The sequence below is a fragment of the Ranitomeya variabilis genome, chromosome 2 (assembly GCF_051348905.1).
Source record: "Ranitomeya variabilis isolate aRanVar5 chromosome 2, aRanVar5.hap1, whole genome shotgun sequence".
Taxonomy (NCBI): Eukaryota; Metazoa; Chordata; class Amphibia; order Anura; family Dendrobatidae; genus Ranitomeya; species Ranitomeya variabilis.
In genome coordinates, this window is record NC_135233.1 from 761,093,121 (window position 1) to 761,110,065 (window position 16,945).

Sequence of the window (16,945 nt, forward strand, 5' to 3'; positions counted from 1 at the left end):
AAATTTTCTCCACAACGTACTCCAACTCACCCTCAACCAACACCGGAGCAGGAGGCTCAACTGAAGGTACAACAGGTACCTCATACCTGCGCAATAACGACCGATGAAAAACGTTATGAATGGAAAAGGACGCAGGGAGGTCCAAACGGAAAGAAACAGGATTAAGAATCTCCAATATTCTATAAGGGCCGATGAACCGAGGTTTAAACTTAGGAGAAGAGACCCTCATAGGGACAAAACGAGAAGACAACCACACCAAATCTCCAACACAAAGCCGAGAACCAACACGACGATGACGGTTGGCAAAACGCTGAGTCTTCTCCTGGGACAACTTCAAATTGTCCATAACCTGCCCCCAGATGTGATGCAATCTCTCCACCACCGCATCCACTCCAGGACAATCCGAGGATTCCACCTGACCGGAGGAAAATCGAGGGTGAAACCCCGAATTACAGAAAAACGGGGACACCAAGGTGGAAGAGCTGGCCCGATTATTGAGGGCGAACTCTGCCAATGGCAAAAAAGCAACCCAATCATCCTGGTCAGCAGACACAAAACACCTCAGATATGTCTCCAGGGTCTGATTAGTCCGCTCGGTCTGGCCATTAGTCTGAGGGTGAAAAGCAGATGAAAAAGACAAATCTATGCCCATCCTAGCACAGAATGCCCGCCAAAATCTAGACACAAATTGGGTACCTCTGTCAGAAACAATATTCTCAGGAATACCGTGCAATCGGACAACATTCTGAAAAAACAGAGGAACCAACTCAGAAGAAGAAGGCAACTTGGGCAGAGGAACCAAATGGACCATTTTAGAGAAACGGTCACAGACCACCCAGATGACAGACATCTTCTGGGAAACAGGCAGATCTGAAATAAAATCCATCGAGATGTGTGTCCAAGGCCTCTTAGGAATAGGCAAGGGCAACAGCAGTCCGCTAGCCCGAGAACTACAAGACTTGGCCCGAGCACAAACGTCACATGACTGCACAAAGACTCGCACATCTCGTGACAGGGAAGGCCACCAGAAGGATCTTGCCACCAAATCCCTGGTACCAAAAATTCCGGGATGACCTGCCAATGCAGAAGAATGTACCTCAGAGATGACTCTGCTGGTCCAATCATCCGGAACAAACAGTCTATCAGGCGGACAACGATCCGGTCTATCCGCCTGAAACTCTTGCAAGGACCGCCGCAGATCAGGAGAAACGGCCGACAAAATTACTCCCTCCCTAAGGATACCTGTGGGTTCAGAATTACCAGGAGAGTCCGGGTCAAAACTCCTAGAAAGGGCATCTGCCTTAACATTCTTAGAACCCGGTAGGTATGACACCACAAAATTAAAGCGAGAAAAAAATAAAGACCAGCGCGCCTGTCTAGGATTCAGGCGTCTGGCAGTCTCAAGATAAATCAAATTTTTGTGGTCAGTCAATACCACCACCTGATGCCTAGCCCCCTCGAGCCAATGGCGCCACTCCTCAAACGCCCACTTCATGGCCAAAAGCTCCCGATTCCCAACATCATAATTCCGCTCTGCGGGCGAAAATTTGCGAGAAAAGAAGGCACAAGGCCTAATGACGGAGCAGTCGGAACCTTTCTGCGACAACACTGCCCCAGCTCCGATCTCCGAAGCGTCAACCTCAACCTGAAAAGGCAGATTCACATCAGGCTGACGCAACACAGGGGCAGAGGCAAAACGGCGCTTAAGCTCCTGAAAGGCCTCTACAGCATGAGGGGACCAATTAGCAACATCAGCGCCTTGTCTGGTCAAATCAGTCAGTGGTTTAACGACATCCGAAAAACCAGCAATAAATCGGCGGTAAAAGTTGGCAAAGCCCAAAAATCTCTGAAGACCCTTAAGAGAGGAGGGCTGAGTCCAGTCACAAATAGCTTGCACCTTGACGGGATCCATCTCAATGGAAGAGGGAGAAAAAATATACCCCAAAAAGGAAATTTTCTGGACCCCAAAAACGCACTTAGACCCCTTCACACATAAAGAATTAGACCGCAGAACCTGAAAAACTCTCCTGACCTGCTGGACATGAGAGTCCCAGTCATCAGAAAAAATCAGAATATCATCCAGATATATTATCATAAATTTATCCAGAAAATCGCGGAAAATATCATGCATAAAAGACTGGAAAACTGAAGGGGCATTAGAAAGACCAAAAGGCATGACCAAATACTCAAAGTGGCCCTCGGGCGTATTAAATGCGGTCTTCCACTCATCCCCCTGCCTGATCCGCACCAAATTATACGCCCCACGAAGATCAATTTTAGAGAACCACTTAGCACCCTCTATACGAGCAAACAAATCAGTAAGCAATGGCAATGGGTATTGATACTTAACAGTGATCTTATTCAGAAGCCGATAATCAATACATGGTCTCAAAGAGCCGTCTTTTTTTGAGACAAAGAAAAACCCAGCTCCCAAGGGAGAAGAAGATGGACGAATATGTCCCTTTTCCAAAGACTCCTTTATATATTCCCGCATAGCAGCATGTTCCGGCACAGACAGATTAAACAAACGACCCTTTGGATATTTACAACCCGGTATCAAATCTATGGCACAATCGCACTCACGGTGCGGAGGTAACGACCCAAGCTTGGATTCGTCAAAGACGTCTTGATAATCAGAGAGGAACTCAGGGACTTCAGAGGGAATGGACGACGAAATAGAAACCAAAGGTAAGTCCCCATGAATACCCTTACATCCCCAGCTCAACACAGACATTGCTCTCCAGTCCAAGACTGGGTTGTGAGACTGCAACCATGGCAATCCCAGTACCAAATCGTCATGTAAATTATACAGCACCAGGAAACGAATGATCTCCTGGTGATTCGGATTGATACGCATGGTTACTTGTGTCCAGTATTGTGGTTTATTATTAGCCAATGGGGTGGAGTCAATCCCCTTCAGAGGAATAAGAGTCTCCAAAGGCTCTAAATCAAAACCACAACGATTGGCAAAGGACCAATCCATAAGACTCAGAGCGGCGCCAGAGTCAACATAGGCGTCCGTGGCAATGGATGACAAAGAGCAAATCAGGGTTACAGACAAAATAAACTTAGACTGAATGGTGCCAATGGAAACAGACTTATCAAGCTTCTTTGTACGCCTAGAGCATGCTGATATAACATGAGTAGAATCCCCACAATAGAAACACAATCCATTCTTCCGTCTAAAATTCTGTCGCTCGCTCCTGGACAGAATTCTATCACACTGCATACTTTCTGGCGTCTTTTCCATAGACACCGCCAGATGGTGCACCGGTTTGCGCTCCCGCAGACGCCTATCAATCTGAATAGCCATTGTCATGGACTCATTCAGACCTGCAGGCACAGGGAACCCCACCATAACATCCTTAACGGCATCAGAGAGACCTTCTCTGAAAGTTGCCGCCAAGGCGCACTCATTCCACTGAGTAAGCACAGACCATTTACGGAATTTTTGGCAGAAAACTTCAGCTTCGTCTTGCCCCTGAGATAGTGCCATCAAAGTTTTTTCTGCCTGAAGTTCCAAATGAGGTTCCTCATAAAGCAAGCCCAAGGCCAGAAAAAACGCATCCACATCGCGTAACGCAGGATCCCCTGCTGGCAATGAGAAGGCCCAATCTTGAGGGTCACCCCTGAGCAAGGAAATCACAATCCTAACCTGCAGAGCAGGGTCTCCAGCTGAACGAGACTTCAGGGACAAATAAAGCTTACAATTATTTCGGAAATTCTGGAAGCTAGCTCTATTCCCTGTGAAGAACTCCGGCAAAGGAATTCTCGGCTCAGATACCGGAGCATGTACCACAAAATCTTGTAAATTTTGTACTTTCGTGATGAGATTATTCAAACCCGCAGTTACACTCTGGAGATCCATTATTGTCAGGTGCACACAGAGCCATACAGAGATTAGGAGGAGAGAGAGAAAAAAGACTGCAGCAAGGCAGACTGGAGGAAAAAAAAAAAAAAAAAATTCCAGCAGACTTCTTATAACTCTCCTTTCTCCACCTGGGTCTTTAACACTTTATTGGCCGGTCAAACTGTCATGATCTCTGCAGGCAGAGATCATAGCAAGCCTATAGAGGGACAAGCTCTCGGAAGATGGAACTATACTGACCATGAACTAAGCCTGCCGCGCAACTAGAAATAGCCAGGTAGCATTTCCTATTTATCGCTAGATGCCCAGCTCTGGCCTAAGACCTAAATAGCTAGCAGAGGGAAATATAAGACCTGGCTCACCTCTAGAGAAATATTCCAAAGAAGACAGTAGCCCCCCACATATAATGACGGTGAGTTCAGATGAAACAACAAACGCAGCAGGAAAATAGTCTTAGCAAATTTGAGGTCCGCTTACTAGATAGCAGAAGACAGATAGTATACTTTCATGGTCAGCAGAAAAACACTAACAAAACACCATCCAGAGATTACCTTAAACTCTGGCATTAACTCATAACGCCAGAGTAGCAATCCCTGATCAACGAGAGCTTTCCAGACACAGTAACAAAACTTCAGCTGTGAACTGGAACAAATAGGCAAAACAAAACATGGACAAAAGTCCAACTTATCTAGTAGTTGTCTAGAAGCAGGAACAAGCACTGAGAGGCATCAGATAACATTGTTGACCGGCAAGAAACCACCAGAGAAATGAGCTTAAATAGCGACACCCACTACTGATGGAACCAGGTGAAACAGGAAAGAGAATGACAAGTCCAATTCCACAAGCGGCCACCGGGGGAGCCCAGAATCCAAATTCACAACAGCCATCGGTTCCAAGGGCCTTTCCTTTTTTCTCGGTTTCTGATTGCTGAGATTATTTCTTCTTCAGAGGTATCAAGATGAAGTTGTTGGGCTTTGTGTTCTGTAATTTTGGGGAGATGCAGGTCTTGTAAAAAGGATTGTAGGAGTTGTGGTGGGGGTGGCTGTGGGGTGGAGTATAGTTTCTGATAATAGTCATAAAATGTGTTGTAGATAGTATCTGGGAGTGTCGATATCTGTCCTGTAGTGTCTTTTATGGAGGATATGGTGTTGAGCAATTCTATCACTCTAAGTTTACATGCTAACATTCCATTGGATTTGTTGGCTTGTCTGTAGAATGTAGCTTTGGTCTAAGTCAGTGCTCTCGCTGTCCTAGTGATGAGAGTGGCATCTAATTGTAGCTTAGTGTCCTGTATTTGCTTGGTTAGGTACAAAGATATGGAAAGTTGGTTGGCTAGTTCGAGTTTTAGAAGTTTGTTTTCTAAATTTGTTTGCAATTCTGTTCTCTTCCTTGTTAGCTGCTAGTCTGATATTTCTTGTGTGCTATCCAAGCTGCTCCTGTGTAGGATTCTCCTGTAGTATTTTTCCTAAAAAATCTACTCATATCCTCTTTAATTATGGTATTAACAGTTGTATCTGTCAGTAAGGATTCATTTAGCCTCCATCTATATAACCGGGATGTGGTTATATTGAATTTAAAGACCAAAAGGACCCCGTCGTGGTCAGGCCATGAAGAAGGTATATGGTGGGCATATAGTATTGTTGGGAGTGAGTTAGCTATTGTTAGGTGGAGATCAATTCTGGAATATGTTTCATGGGCTGGGGAGAAGTATGTATATCCATTTGTGTTCCCGTTCATCTCTCTCCATATGTCCACTAGGTGATTCTCCTTCATGAGGTGAAGAATCTTTTTTCCTTTCTGCTTTTGTGATGTCAGAGCGTCTCAGGGCACTGTTGTCTAAGGGTACCGTCACACAGTGCCATTTTCATCACTACGACGGCACGATTCGTGACGTTCTAGCGATATCGTTACGATATCGCTGTGTCTGACACGCTACTGCGATCCGGATCCCCGCTGAGAATCGTACGTCGTAGCAGATCGTTTGAAACTTTCTTTCGTCGTCTAGTGTCCCGCTGTGGCGGCATGATTGCATCGTGTGACACAGGTTGTATACGATGTGCGCACAGTAACCAACGGCTTCTACATAGCAAATACGTCATGAAATTATCGCTTCAGCGCCGTGTATTGCAATGTGTGACCGCAGTCTACGACGCTGGAGCGATAATCATACGACGCTGCAACGTCACGAATCGTGCCGTCGTAGCGATGAAAATGGCACTGTGTGACGGTACCCTAAGTTTGGATTCATGGTGAAGTTAAGATCACCGCACCAGATCAGATGGTGGAAAGAGAGTGTGGTAAGTCTAGACAGTATGAATTTGAAATCTAGAAGTTGTGTTGATGATGGGAGGTAGCTGTTTAAAATGCAAACATTTTGCCTTGTAGAGATCCCTGTAATATGATGAATCTGCCTTCCGGGTCTGAATAAGAATTGAGGAGCTGAAGTGGGAAACTATTCTTATAAAAAATAGCTACTCCTCTTGTTTTATGTTCCCATGATGATATAAAAAAGCGGGAGTAAGCAGAGTCAAAATATTTTGGGAGTGAGGAGTTAGAGAAGTGGGTCTGCTGGAGGCAAAGAATGTCAGGGCTTTGTTCAAATAGTCTATAAAGGCCTTTTATGAGGGAGTTAAATCCCCGGAAAATTGTGGGATAGAACTCTACACATGACTAGTCAAATATGTGGTGCTAAGGAGCGATTTACCCCATAGTCCCTTCCGACATGGGTAGGTTTTGAGGCATGATAGGAAACAACAACAATAGGAAAGGAGGGGAGGGGGAATAGACATAGACAAATAGAAAACAACATAAGACTAGATGGGTAAAATACCCATTATGCACAGTGATCTAGAGACCAATATTAAAGGGGGGATCCAGGTGGCGCTGGAATTAGGCAACATGTGTTAACCCTGAGAGACAGACCTCAGCTAAAATGTAATTCTTTTTATTTATTTGTTTAATTTGGCTCTTTTTTTTTTACTTTTGGGATATGTTTAAATATCTGATGTAGTTTTAGATCAATTATATGTAGGCATATGGACAATTCTCAATGATTCTTAAACTTTCAAATACCCCTGAATCTATTTAATGTGTCCAGAACCAGTGGTCACACATGCCCAGAAGCCCAGAAGAGTCTCACCACTTGGATCCATTTGTAATTGGGCAGCATTTTGATTTGCTTTATAAAATCGGTGAGCAGAATTTAAATCACAATGATAAAAATGATAAAAATCATGTATTAGCAATATCTAGGCACCAAAGCATTTGTTTTTAACAAAGAAATGTAATATTTGTTAAATAACCCCTTATACAAAAGGCAGTTATAAGACTTTAAGACTGTCAAAAACAGTAAGGTGAATGGATTTCAAGGGAAATCTGTGGATAGAGATTAAAATGAATACTGGCAGTCAATAATAAATTAGATACTAAAAAATAATTTTAACAGAAGTAGATTTTTTGAACCACTGTATCATCAGAAGTAAACATCCCGCCCAGGTCACCCCCACTTTCCACACTAATAGAAACATACAGGCCATTAACACCCAGAAACTTGTGAAGAACTTGCAGCCCTCATTGGCCCCTATCTCCTCCATCTCATGTCCTGATTCTGCACTGAATCATTACAATGAAACCTTGCAAACTGCCCTGGATGAAACTGCACCTCCTATACATAGAACAACTCGGCACAGACGGCGACAACCATGGCACATGCTGCAAACACGTTTCCTACAGCAGTGGTCCACGTGCGCCGAACATCTGTGGAGAAAATCTAATCTACCCGAAGATCTTATCCATTATAAGTTCATGCTTAAAACATACAACTCTGCTCTTCACCTCTCCAAACAAACCTATATTAACACCCTCCTCACCTCCCTGTCCAATAACCCTAAACGTCTCTTTGACATTTTCCAGTCTCTACTCAACCCAAGAGTGCAGGCCCCAACCACAGATCTCTGCGCTGACGATCTAGCCAATTACTTCAAAGAAAGAATTTACCACATCCGACAGGAAATTATCTCCCAATCCCTTCATACCATGCACTGTCCTCCCTCCCCCCCTGGATCCAGTTCACTCTCTGACTTTGAACCAGTTACAGAAGAAGTAATCAGGCTCCATGGATCTTCTCGCCCGACCACTTGCACCAGTGACCCCATTCCGTCATTTCTCCTCCAGTCCCTTTTCCTGGCTGTCACCTCTCATTTAATAAGAATATTCAACCTTTCTCTCTTCCGGTATCTTTCCCTCCTCATTTAAGCATGCCATCATACACCCACTACTTAAAAAACCATCCCTCGATCAAAACTGTGCCGCTAATTATAGACCTTTCTCTAATCTTCCCTTCATCTCTAAACTCCTCGAACGCCTGGTCCACTCCAGTCTTACCTGCTATCTCTCAGATAACTCTCCTCTCGACCCTCTTCAATCTGGTTTCCGCTCTTTACACTCTACTGAAACTGCCCTCACTAAAGTCTCTAATGATCTAATAACACCTAAATCTAATGGTTAGGGTTGAGCGACTTTTACTTTTTTGGGGTCGAGTCGGGTTTTGCGAAACCCGACTTTGTCAAAAGTCGAGTCGAGTGAAATCGGCCGATCTTCTTGCAAAGTCGGGGTCATTGTTCAGCCAAAACACGAAACCCAATGCAAGTCAATGGGGAAGCATAGTCGGCAGTGAGTGGAGGCCAGGAAAACACCTACAGTGCCCAATTTAATGCCAAAAACATCAATTCTTGTTACTTAAGCTTGTCAATCTTAATTTACCTTACAATAATAGGTAGCCATTGAAAATTGGCGGGTCATTTGGCTAAAGTTGTGGGGGGTAGGGCTGGTTCAAGTTTTCAGTGGGCCCAGGAAACGTGGAGTACGTCACGGCGGTGGAGCAGTTAGAGGTAAGTATTGCAACGTTGCAAGTGCTGTGATCCTGAGCAAGCAGGGGGTCCCACTCGTTCGCATTGGCACTGGCACAGGGCCCCTCACAGTACGGCGTGTTTGCACGGCGGGGGCGCCTCCCACTGGCAGCGACACTTTGCGTACTATGAGGGGCCCTGTGCCAGTGATGTCGCCAACGAGTGTGCCCCCCCACCTGATGAAGGAACCTGCACTTTCACCTGCACCTTCCTCTTTGTCCCCGTGTAAGGTGGTATAGTATGCGGGAAGAGGAACCTGACTTTCAGCAGGGTCAGATTCAGGCTGTGTAGAGTGCAAGGGGAATGTAGTGGTCTGGGTCAATGTACCAGTGGGTTAGTCTAGCAGTGGCTGGGCAATGGGCAGGATGAGGAGGAAACACAGATCTAGGCCCAAATAATAGAGTGGCCTAAATGCAGTTCAAAATTGGTAACAGGACTAACCAGGCGGCATTGCTTTGTTCAGTGGAGGACCACTGAAATGAGAGGCTGACAGAGTGAGTAGAGCCAAATAAGTAACTAGGCTAAATGCAGTTCTAAATTGCTAACAGTAGGAAACAGGCGGCACTGCTTTGTTCAGTGGAAGAGAACACCAAGGAGCGGCAGACCCCGTTACTAGGCCCCAACCCAAGTAGTATGGCAACTGTAGTGTTACATTTAAAAATACTTAATGAGAGCCGGAAGTTTGAAGCTCAGACAAGGAAACCCGGAGGAGAACACCAAGGAGGAGGAGAACACCAAGGAGCGGCAGACCCCGTTACTAGGCCCCAACCCAAGTAGTATGGCAACTGTAGTGTTACATTTAAAAATACTTAATGAGAGCCGGAAGATTGAAGCTCAGACAAGGAAACCCGGAGGAGAACACCAAGGAGGAGGAGAACACCAAGGAGCGGCAGACCCCGTTACTAGGCTCCAACCCAAGTAGTATGGCAACTGTAGTGTTACATTTAAAAATACTTAATTGTTGTGAATTCCGTTCTCGGACTCCGTCCTGTGGTCATGAATGGTACTTTGGTTAGTTCTGCTCTTGGACTCCCTCTGGTGGCTTTGAGCGGAACTGCTGGTCACTGAGGTTGGCTTTATCAGCTGCTCTCGTTTATTGCTATGCTGGCTTCCCTATTTAACTCCACTCAGATCGTTACTTCATGCCAGCTGTCAATGTTTCAGTATTGGTTCAGATCTCTCTTGGACTTCTCTGAGGACCTGTCTACTCCAGCAGAAGCTAAGTCTTTGCTAGTTCATTTGTTGTTACTGCTTCCTGAATATATTTCTTAGTACTGCTAATTTCTAGTCCAGCTTGCTATCTGATTGTTAGCTGGAAGCTCTGGGGGTGCAGAGTGGCACCTCCACACCGTGAGTCGGTGTGGGGAGTCTTTTTGCTTACTCTGCGTGGTTTTTTGTAGGCTTTTGTGCTGACCGCATAGTTCCCTTTTCTATCCTCTGACTATTTAGTGAAATCTGGCCTCCTTTGCTAAAACCTGTTTCATTCCTGTGTTTGTCACTTTCCTCTTAACTCACAGTCAATATATGTGGGAGTCTGCCTTTACCTTTGGGGAATTTCTCTGAGGCAAGGTAAGGCTTCTATTTCTATCTTTAGGTGTAGTTAGCTCTTAGGCTGTGAAGAGGCGTCTAGGGAGAGTTAGGTACGCTCCACGGCTATTTCTAGTGTGTGTGATAGGAGTTGGGTTTGCGGTCAGCAGAGTTCCCACTTCCCCAGAGCTAGTCCCGATTTTGAGTTTACTCATCAGGTCATTCCGGGTGCTCCTAACCACCAGGTCCATAACAGTACAGCTGGCCCTAAAGTGTTAATGCATCTCAAAAGAGAGATAAGAGAAGTTCTGAACCCATTTTTTTTTCTTTGCAGTGTGTTTTGTCTCTCTTTTCCCCTTAACCTCTGGGTGGTTCAGGACTCAGGTGTAGATATGGATATTCAAGGTCTGTCCTCTTGTGTGGATCATCTCACTGCTGGGGTACAAAGCATTCAAGATTATGTAGTTCAGAATCCGATGTTAGAGCCTAGAATTCCGATTCCTGATTTGTTTTCTGGGGATAGATCTAAGTTTCTGAATTTCAAAAACAATTGTAAACTGTTTCTTGCTTTGAAACCCCGCTCCTCTGGTGACCCCATTCAGCAAGTAAAAATTATTATTTCTTTGTTGCGTGGCGACCCTCAAGACTGGGCATTCTCCCTTGCGCCAGGAGATCCTGCATTGCCTAATGTAGATGCGTTTTTTCTGGCGCTTGGATTGCTTTATGATGAACCGAATTCAGTGGATCAGGCAGAGAAAATCTTGCTAGCTTTGTGTCAGGGTCAGGATGAAGCGGAGATATATTGTCAGAAGTTTAGAAAATGGTCTGTGCTTACTCAATGGAATGAGTGTGCCCTGGCAGCAATTTTTAGAAAGGGTCTTTCTGAAGCCCTTAAGGATGTTATGGTGGGATTCCCCACGCCTGCTGGTCTGAATGAATCAATGTCCTTGGCCATCCAAATTGATAGGCGTTTGCGCGAGCGCAAAATTGTGCACCATTTGGCGGTGTCCTCTGAGCAGAGGCCTGAGCTTATGCAATGTGATAGAACTTTGACCAGAACTGAACGGCAAGAACACAGATGTCAGAATGGGCTGTGTTTTTACTGTGGTGACCCCACTCATGCTATCTCTGATTGTCCTAAGCGCACTAAGCGGTTCGCTAGGTCTGTCACCATTGGTACTGTACAGCCTAAATTTCTTTTGTCTGTTACTCTGATTTGCTCTTTGTCATCCTACTCGGTTATGGCATTTGTGGATTCAGGCGCTGCCCTGAATTTGATGGACTTGGAGTTTGCCAGGCGCTGTGGTTTTTTCTTGGAGCCTTTGCAGTATCCTATTCCATTAAGGGGAATTGATGCCACGCCGTTGGCCAAGAATAAACCTCAGTACTGGACTCAGTTGACCATATGCATGGCTCCTGCACATCAGGAAGATATTCGCTTTTTGGTGTTGCATAATTTGCATGATGTGGTCGTGTTGGGTTTGCCATGGCTACAGGTTCATAAACCAGTATTGGATTGAAAATCAATGTCTGTGTCTAGTTGGGGTTGTCAAGGGGTACATGGCGATGTTCCGTTGGTGTCAATTTCTGCTTCCACTCCTTCTGAAGTCCCTGAGTTTCTGTCGGATTACCAGGATGTATTTGATGAGCCCAAATCCAGTGTCCTACCCCCTCATAGGGATTGTGATTGTGCTATAAATTTGATTCCTGGTAGTAAGTTTCCTAAGGGCCAACTTTTCAATTTATCTGTGCCAGAGCACGCCGCTATGCGGAGTTATATAAAGGAGTCCTTGGAGAAAGGGCATATTCGCCCGTCTTCATCACCGTTGGGAGCAGGGTTCTTTTTTGTGACCAAGAAGGATGGCTCTCTGAGACCCTGTATAAATTACGGCTTTCTCAATAAAATCACAGTCAAATTTCAGTACCCTTTGCCTCTGCTGTCTGATTTGTTTGCTCGGATTAAGGGGGCTAGTTGGTTCACCAAGATAGATCTTCGAGGGGCGTATAACCTTGTGCGTATTAAACAGGGCGATGAATGGAAAACAGCATTTAATACGCCCGAGGGCCATTTTGAGTACCTGGTAATGCCATTCGGGCTTTCAAATGCTCCATCTGTGTTTCAGTCCTTTATGCATGACATCTTCCGAAAGTATCTGGATAGATTCATGATTGTATATTTGGATGATATTTTGGTCTTTTCGGATGATTGGGAGTCTCATGTGAAACAGGTCAGAATGGTATTCCAGGTCCTTCGTGCTAATTCCTTGTTTGTGAAGGGGTCTAAATGTCTCTTCGGAGTTCAGAAGGTTTCCTTTTTGGGCTTCATATTTTCCCCTTCTACTATCGAGATGGATCCTGTTAAAGTTCAGGCCATTTATGATTGGACTCAACCTACATCTGTGAAGAGCCTCCAGAAATTCCTGGGCTTTGCTAATTTTTACCGTCGCTTCATCGCTAATTTTTCTACTGTGGTTAAACCTTTGACTGATTTGACGAAGAAGGGTGCTGATGTGGTGAATTGGTCCTCTGCGGCCGTTGAGGCTTTTCAGGAGCTGAAACTTCGTTTTTCTTCGGCCCCTGTGTTGCGTCAGCCAGATGTTTCACTCCCTTTTCAGGTCGAGGTGGATGCTTCTGAGATTGGAGCAGGGGCTGTTTTGTCTCAAAGAAGTTCTGATGGCTCTGTGATGAAGCCATGTGCCTTCTTTTCTAGAAAGTTTTCGCCTGCTGAGCGTAATTATGATGTTGGCAATCGGGAGCTGCTAGCTATGAAGTGGGCATTCGAGGAGTGGCGACATTGGCTTGAGGGAGCCAAGCACCGCGTGGTGGTCTTGACGGATCACAAAAATCTGACTTATCTCGAGTCTGCCAAGCGGTTGAATCCTAGACAGGCTCGATAGTCGCTGTTTTTCTCCCGTTTCGATTTTGTGGTCTCAAACCTTCCAGGTTCTAAGAATGTGAAGGCGGACGCCCTTTCTAGGAGTTTTGTGCCTGATTCTGTGGGAGTCCCTGAGCCGGTTGGTATTCTCAAAGAGGAGGTAATTCTGTCTGCCATCTCCCCTGATTTGCGGCGGGTGCTGCAGGAGTTTCAGGCTGATAGACCTGACCGTTGTCCAGCGGAGAAACTGTTTGTCCCTGATAGATGGACTAGCAGAGTTATTTCTGAGGTTCATTGCTCGGTGTTGGCTGGTCATCCTGGGATTTTTGGTACCAGAGATTTGGTGGCTAGGTCCTTTTGGTGGCCTTCCTTGGCACGGGATGTGCGTTCTTTTGTGCAGTCCTGTGGGACTTGTGCTCGGGCTAAGCCCTGCTGTTCTCGTGCCAGTGGGTTGCTTTTGCCCTTGCCAGTCCCGAAAAGGCCTTAAACGCATGTTTCCATGGATTTTATTTCAGATCTTCCTGTCTCTCAAAGGATGTCTGTCATTTGGGTGGTTTGTGATCGCTTTTCTAAGATGGTCCATTTGGTACCCTTGCCTAAATTACCTTCCTCCTCTGATTTGGTGCCATTATTTTTTCAACATGTGGTTCATTTGCATGGCATTCCGGAGAACATTGTGTCGGACAGAGGTTCCCAGTTTGTCTCTAGGTTTTGGCGGTCCTTTTGTGCTAAGATGGGCATTGATTTGTCTTTTTCTTCGGCTTTCCATCCTCAAACAAATGGCCAAACCGAACGAACCAACCAGACTTTGGAAACCTATCTGAGATGCTTTGTTTCTGCTGATCAGGATGATTGGGTGACCTTCTTGCCATTGGCTGAGTTCGCCCTTAATAATCAGGCTAGTTCGGCTACTTTGGTTTTGCCTTTTTTTTGCAATTCTGGTTTTCATCCTCGTTTTTCTTCAAGGTTGCGCCTTCTGACTGTCCTGGTGTGGATTCTGTGGTGGACAGGTTGCAGCAAATTTGGACTCACGTAGTGGACAATCTGACGTTGTCCCAGGAGAAGGCTCAACGTTTCGCTAACCGCCGTCGTTGTGTTGGTCCCCGACTTCGTGTTGGGGATTTGGTTTGGTTGTCTTCTCGTTATGTTCCTATGAAGGTTTCTTCTCCTAAGTTTAAGCCTCGTTTCATTGGTCCTTATAAGATTTCTGAAATTCTCAACCCCGTGTCATTTCGTTTGGTCCTTCCAGCTTCTTTTGCTATCCATAATGTGTTCCATAGGTCATTGTTGCGGAGGTACGTGGCGCCTATGGTTCCCTCCGTTGATCCTCCTGCTCCGGTGTTGGTTGAGGGGGAGTTGGAGTATGTGGTGGAAAAAATGTTGGATTCTCGTATTTCGAGACGGAAGCTTCAGTACCTGGTTAAGTGGAAGGGCTATGGTCAGGAGGATAATTCCTGGGTTGTTGCCTCCGATGTCTGTCATGATCTCTGCAGGCAGAGATCATAGCAAGCCTATAGAGGGACAAGCTCTCGGAAGATGGAACTATACTGACCATGAACTAAGCCTGCCGCGCAACTAGAAATAGCCAGGTAGCATTTCCTATTTATCGCTAGATGCCCAGCTCTGGCCTAAGACCTAAATAGCTAGCAGAGGGAAATATAAGACCTGGCTCACCTCTAGAGAAATATTCCAAAGAAGACAGTAGCCCCCCACATATAATGACGGTGAGTTCAGATGAAACAACAAACGCAGCAGGAAAATAGTCTTAGCAAATGTGAGGTCCGCTTACTAGATAGCAGAAGACAGATAGTATACTTTCATGGTCAGCAGAAAAATACTAACAAAACACCATCCAGAGATTACCTTAAACTCTGGCATTAACTCATAACGCCAGAGTAGCAATCCCTGATCGACGAGAGCTTTCCAGACACAGTAACAAAACTTCAGCTGCGAACTGGAACAAATAGGCAAACAAAACATGGACAAAAGTCCAACTTATCAGTAGTTGTCTAGAAGCAGGAACAAGCACTGAGAGGCATCAGATAACATTGTTGACCGGCAAGAAACCACCAGAGAAATGAGCTTAAATAGCGACACCCACTACTGATGGAATCAGGTGAAACAGGAAAGAGGATGACAAGTCCAATTCCACAAGCGGCCACCGGGGGAGCCCAGAATCCAAATTCACAACAGTACCCCCCCCTCAAGGAGGGGGCACCGAACCCTCACCAGATCCACCAGGGCGACCAGGATGAGCCCTATGGAAGGCACGAACAAGATCAGAAGCATGAACATCAGATGCATTGACCCAAGAATTATCCTCCTGGCCGTAACCCTTCCAGTTGACCAGATACTGGAGTTTCCGTCTGGAAACACGAGAGTCCAAAATTTTCTCCACAACGTACTCCAACTCACCCTCAACCAACACCGGAGCAGGAGGCTCAACAGAAGGTACAACAGGTACCTCATACCTGCGCAATAACGACCGATGAAAAACGTTATGAATGGAAAAGGACGCAGGGAGGTCCAAACGGAAAGAAACAGGATTAAGAATCTCCAATATTCTATAAGGGCCGATGAACCGAGGTTTAAACTTAGGAGAAGAGACCCTCATAGGGACAAAACGAGAAGACAACCACACTAAATCTCCAACACAAAGCCGAGAACCAACACGACGATGACGGTTGGCAAAACGCTGAGTCTTCTCCTGGGACAACTTCAAATTGTCCATAACCTGCCCCCAGATGTGATGCAATCTCTCCACCACCGCATCCACTCCAGGACAATCCGAGGATTCCACCTGACCGGAGGAAAATCGAGGGTGAAACCCCGAATTACAGAAAAACGGGGACACCAAGGTGGAAGAACTGGCCCGATTATTGAGGGCGAACTCTGCCAATGGCAAAAAAGCAACCCAATCATCCTGGTCAGCAGAGACAAAACACCTCAGATATGTCTCAAGGGTCTGATTAGTCCGCTCGGTCTGGCCATTAGTCTGAGGGTGAAAAGCAGATGAAAAAGACAAATCTATGCCCATCCTAGCACAGAATGCCCGCCAAAATCTAGACACAAATTGGGTACCTCTGTCAGAAACAATATTCTCAGGAATACCGTGCAATCGGACAACATTCTGAAAAAACAGAGGAACCAACTCAGAAGAAGAAGGCAACTTGGGCAGAGGAACCAAATGGACCATTTTAGAGAAACGGTCACAGACCACCCAGATGACAGACATCTTCTGGGAAACAGGCAGATCTGAAATAAAATCCATCGAGATGTGTGTCCAAGGCCTCTTAGGAATAGGCAAGGGCAACAGCAGTCCGCTAGCCCGAGAACTACAAGACTTGGCCCGAGCACAAACGTCACATGACTGCACAAAGACTCGCACATCTCGTGACAGAGAAGGCCACCAGAAGGATCTTGCCACCAAATCCCTGGTACCAAAAATTCCGGGATGACCTGCCAATGCAGAAGAATGTACCTCAGAGATGACTCTGCTGGTCCAATCATCCGGAACAAACAGTCTATCAGGCGGACAACGATCCGGTCTATCCGCCTGAAACTCTTGCAAGGACCGCCGCAGATCAGGAGAAACGGCCGACAAAATTACTCCCTCCCTAAGGATACCTGTGGGTTCAGAATTACCAGGAGAGTCCGGGTCAAAACTCCTAGAAAGGGCATCTGCCTTAACATTCTTAGAACCCGGTAGGTATGACACCACAAAATTAAAGCGAGAAAAAAATAAAGACCAGCGCGCCTGTCTAGGAT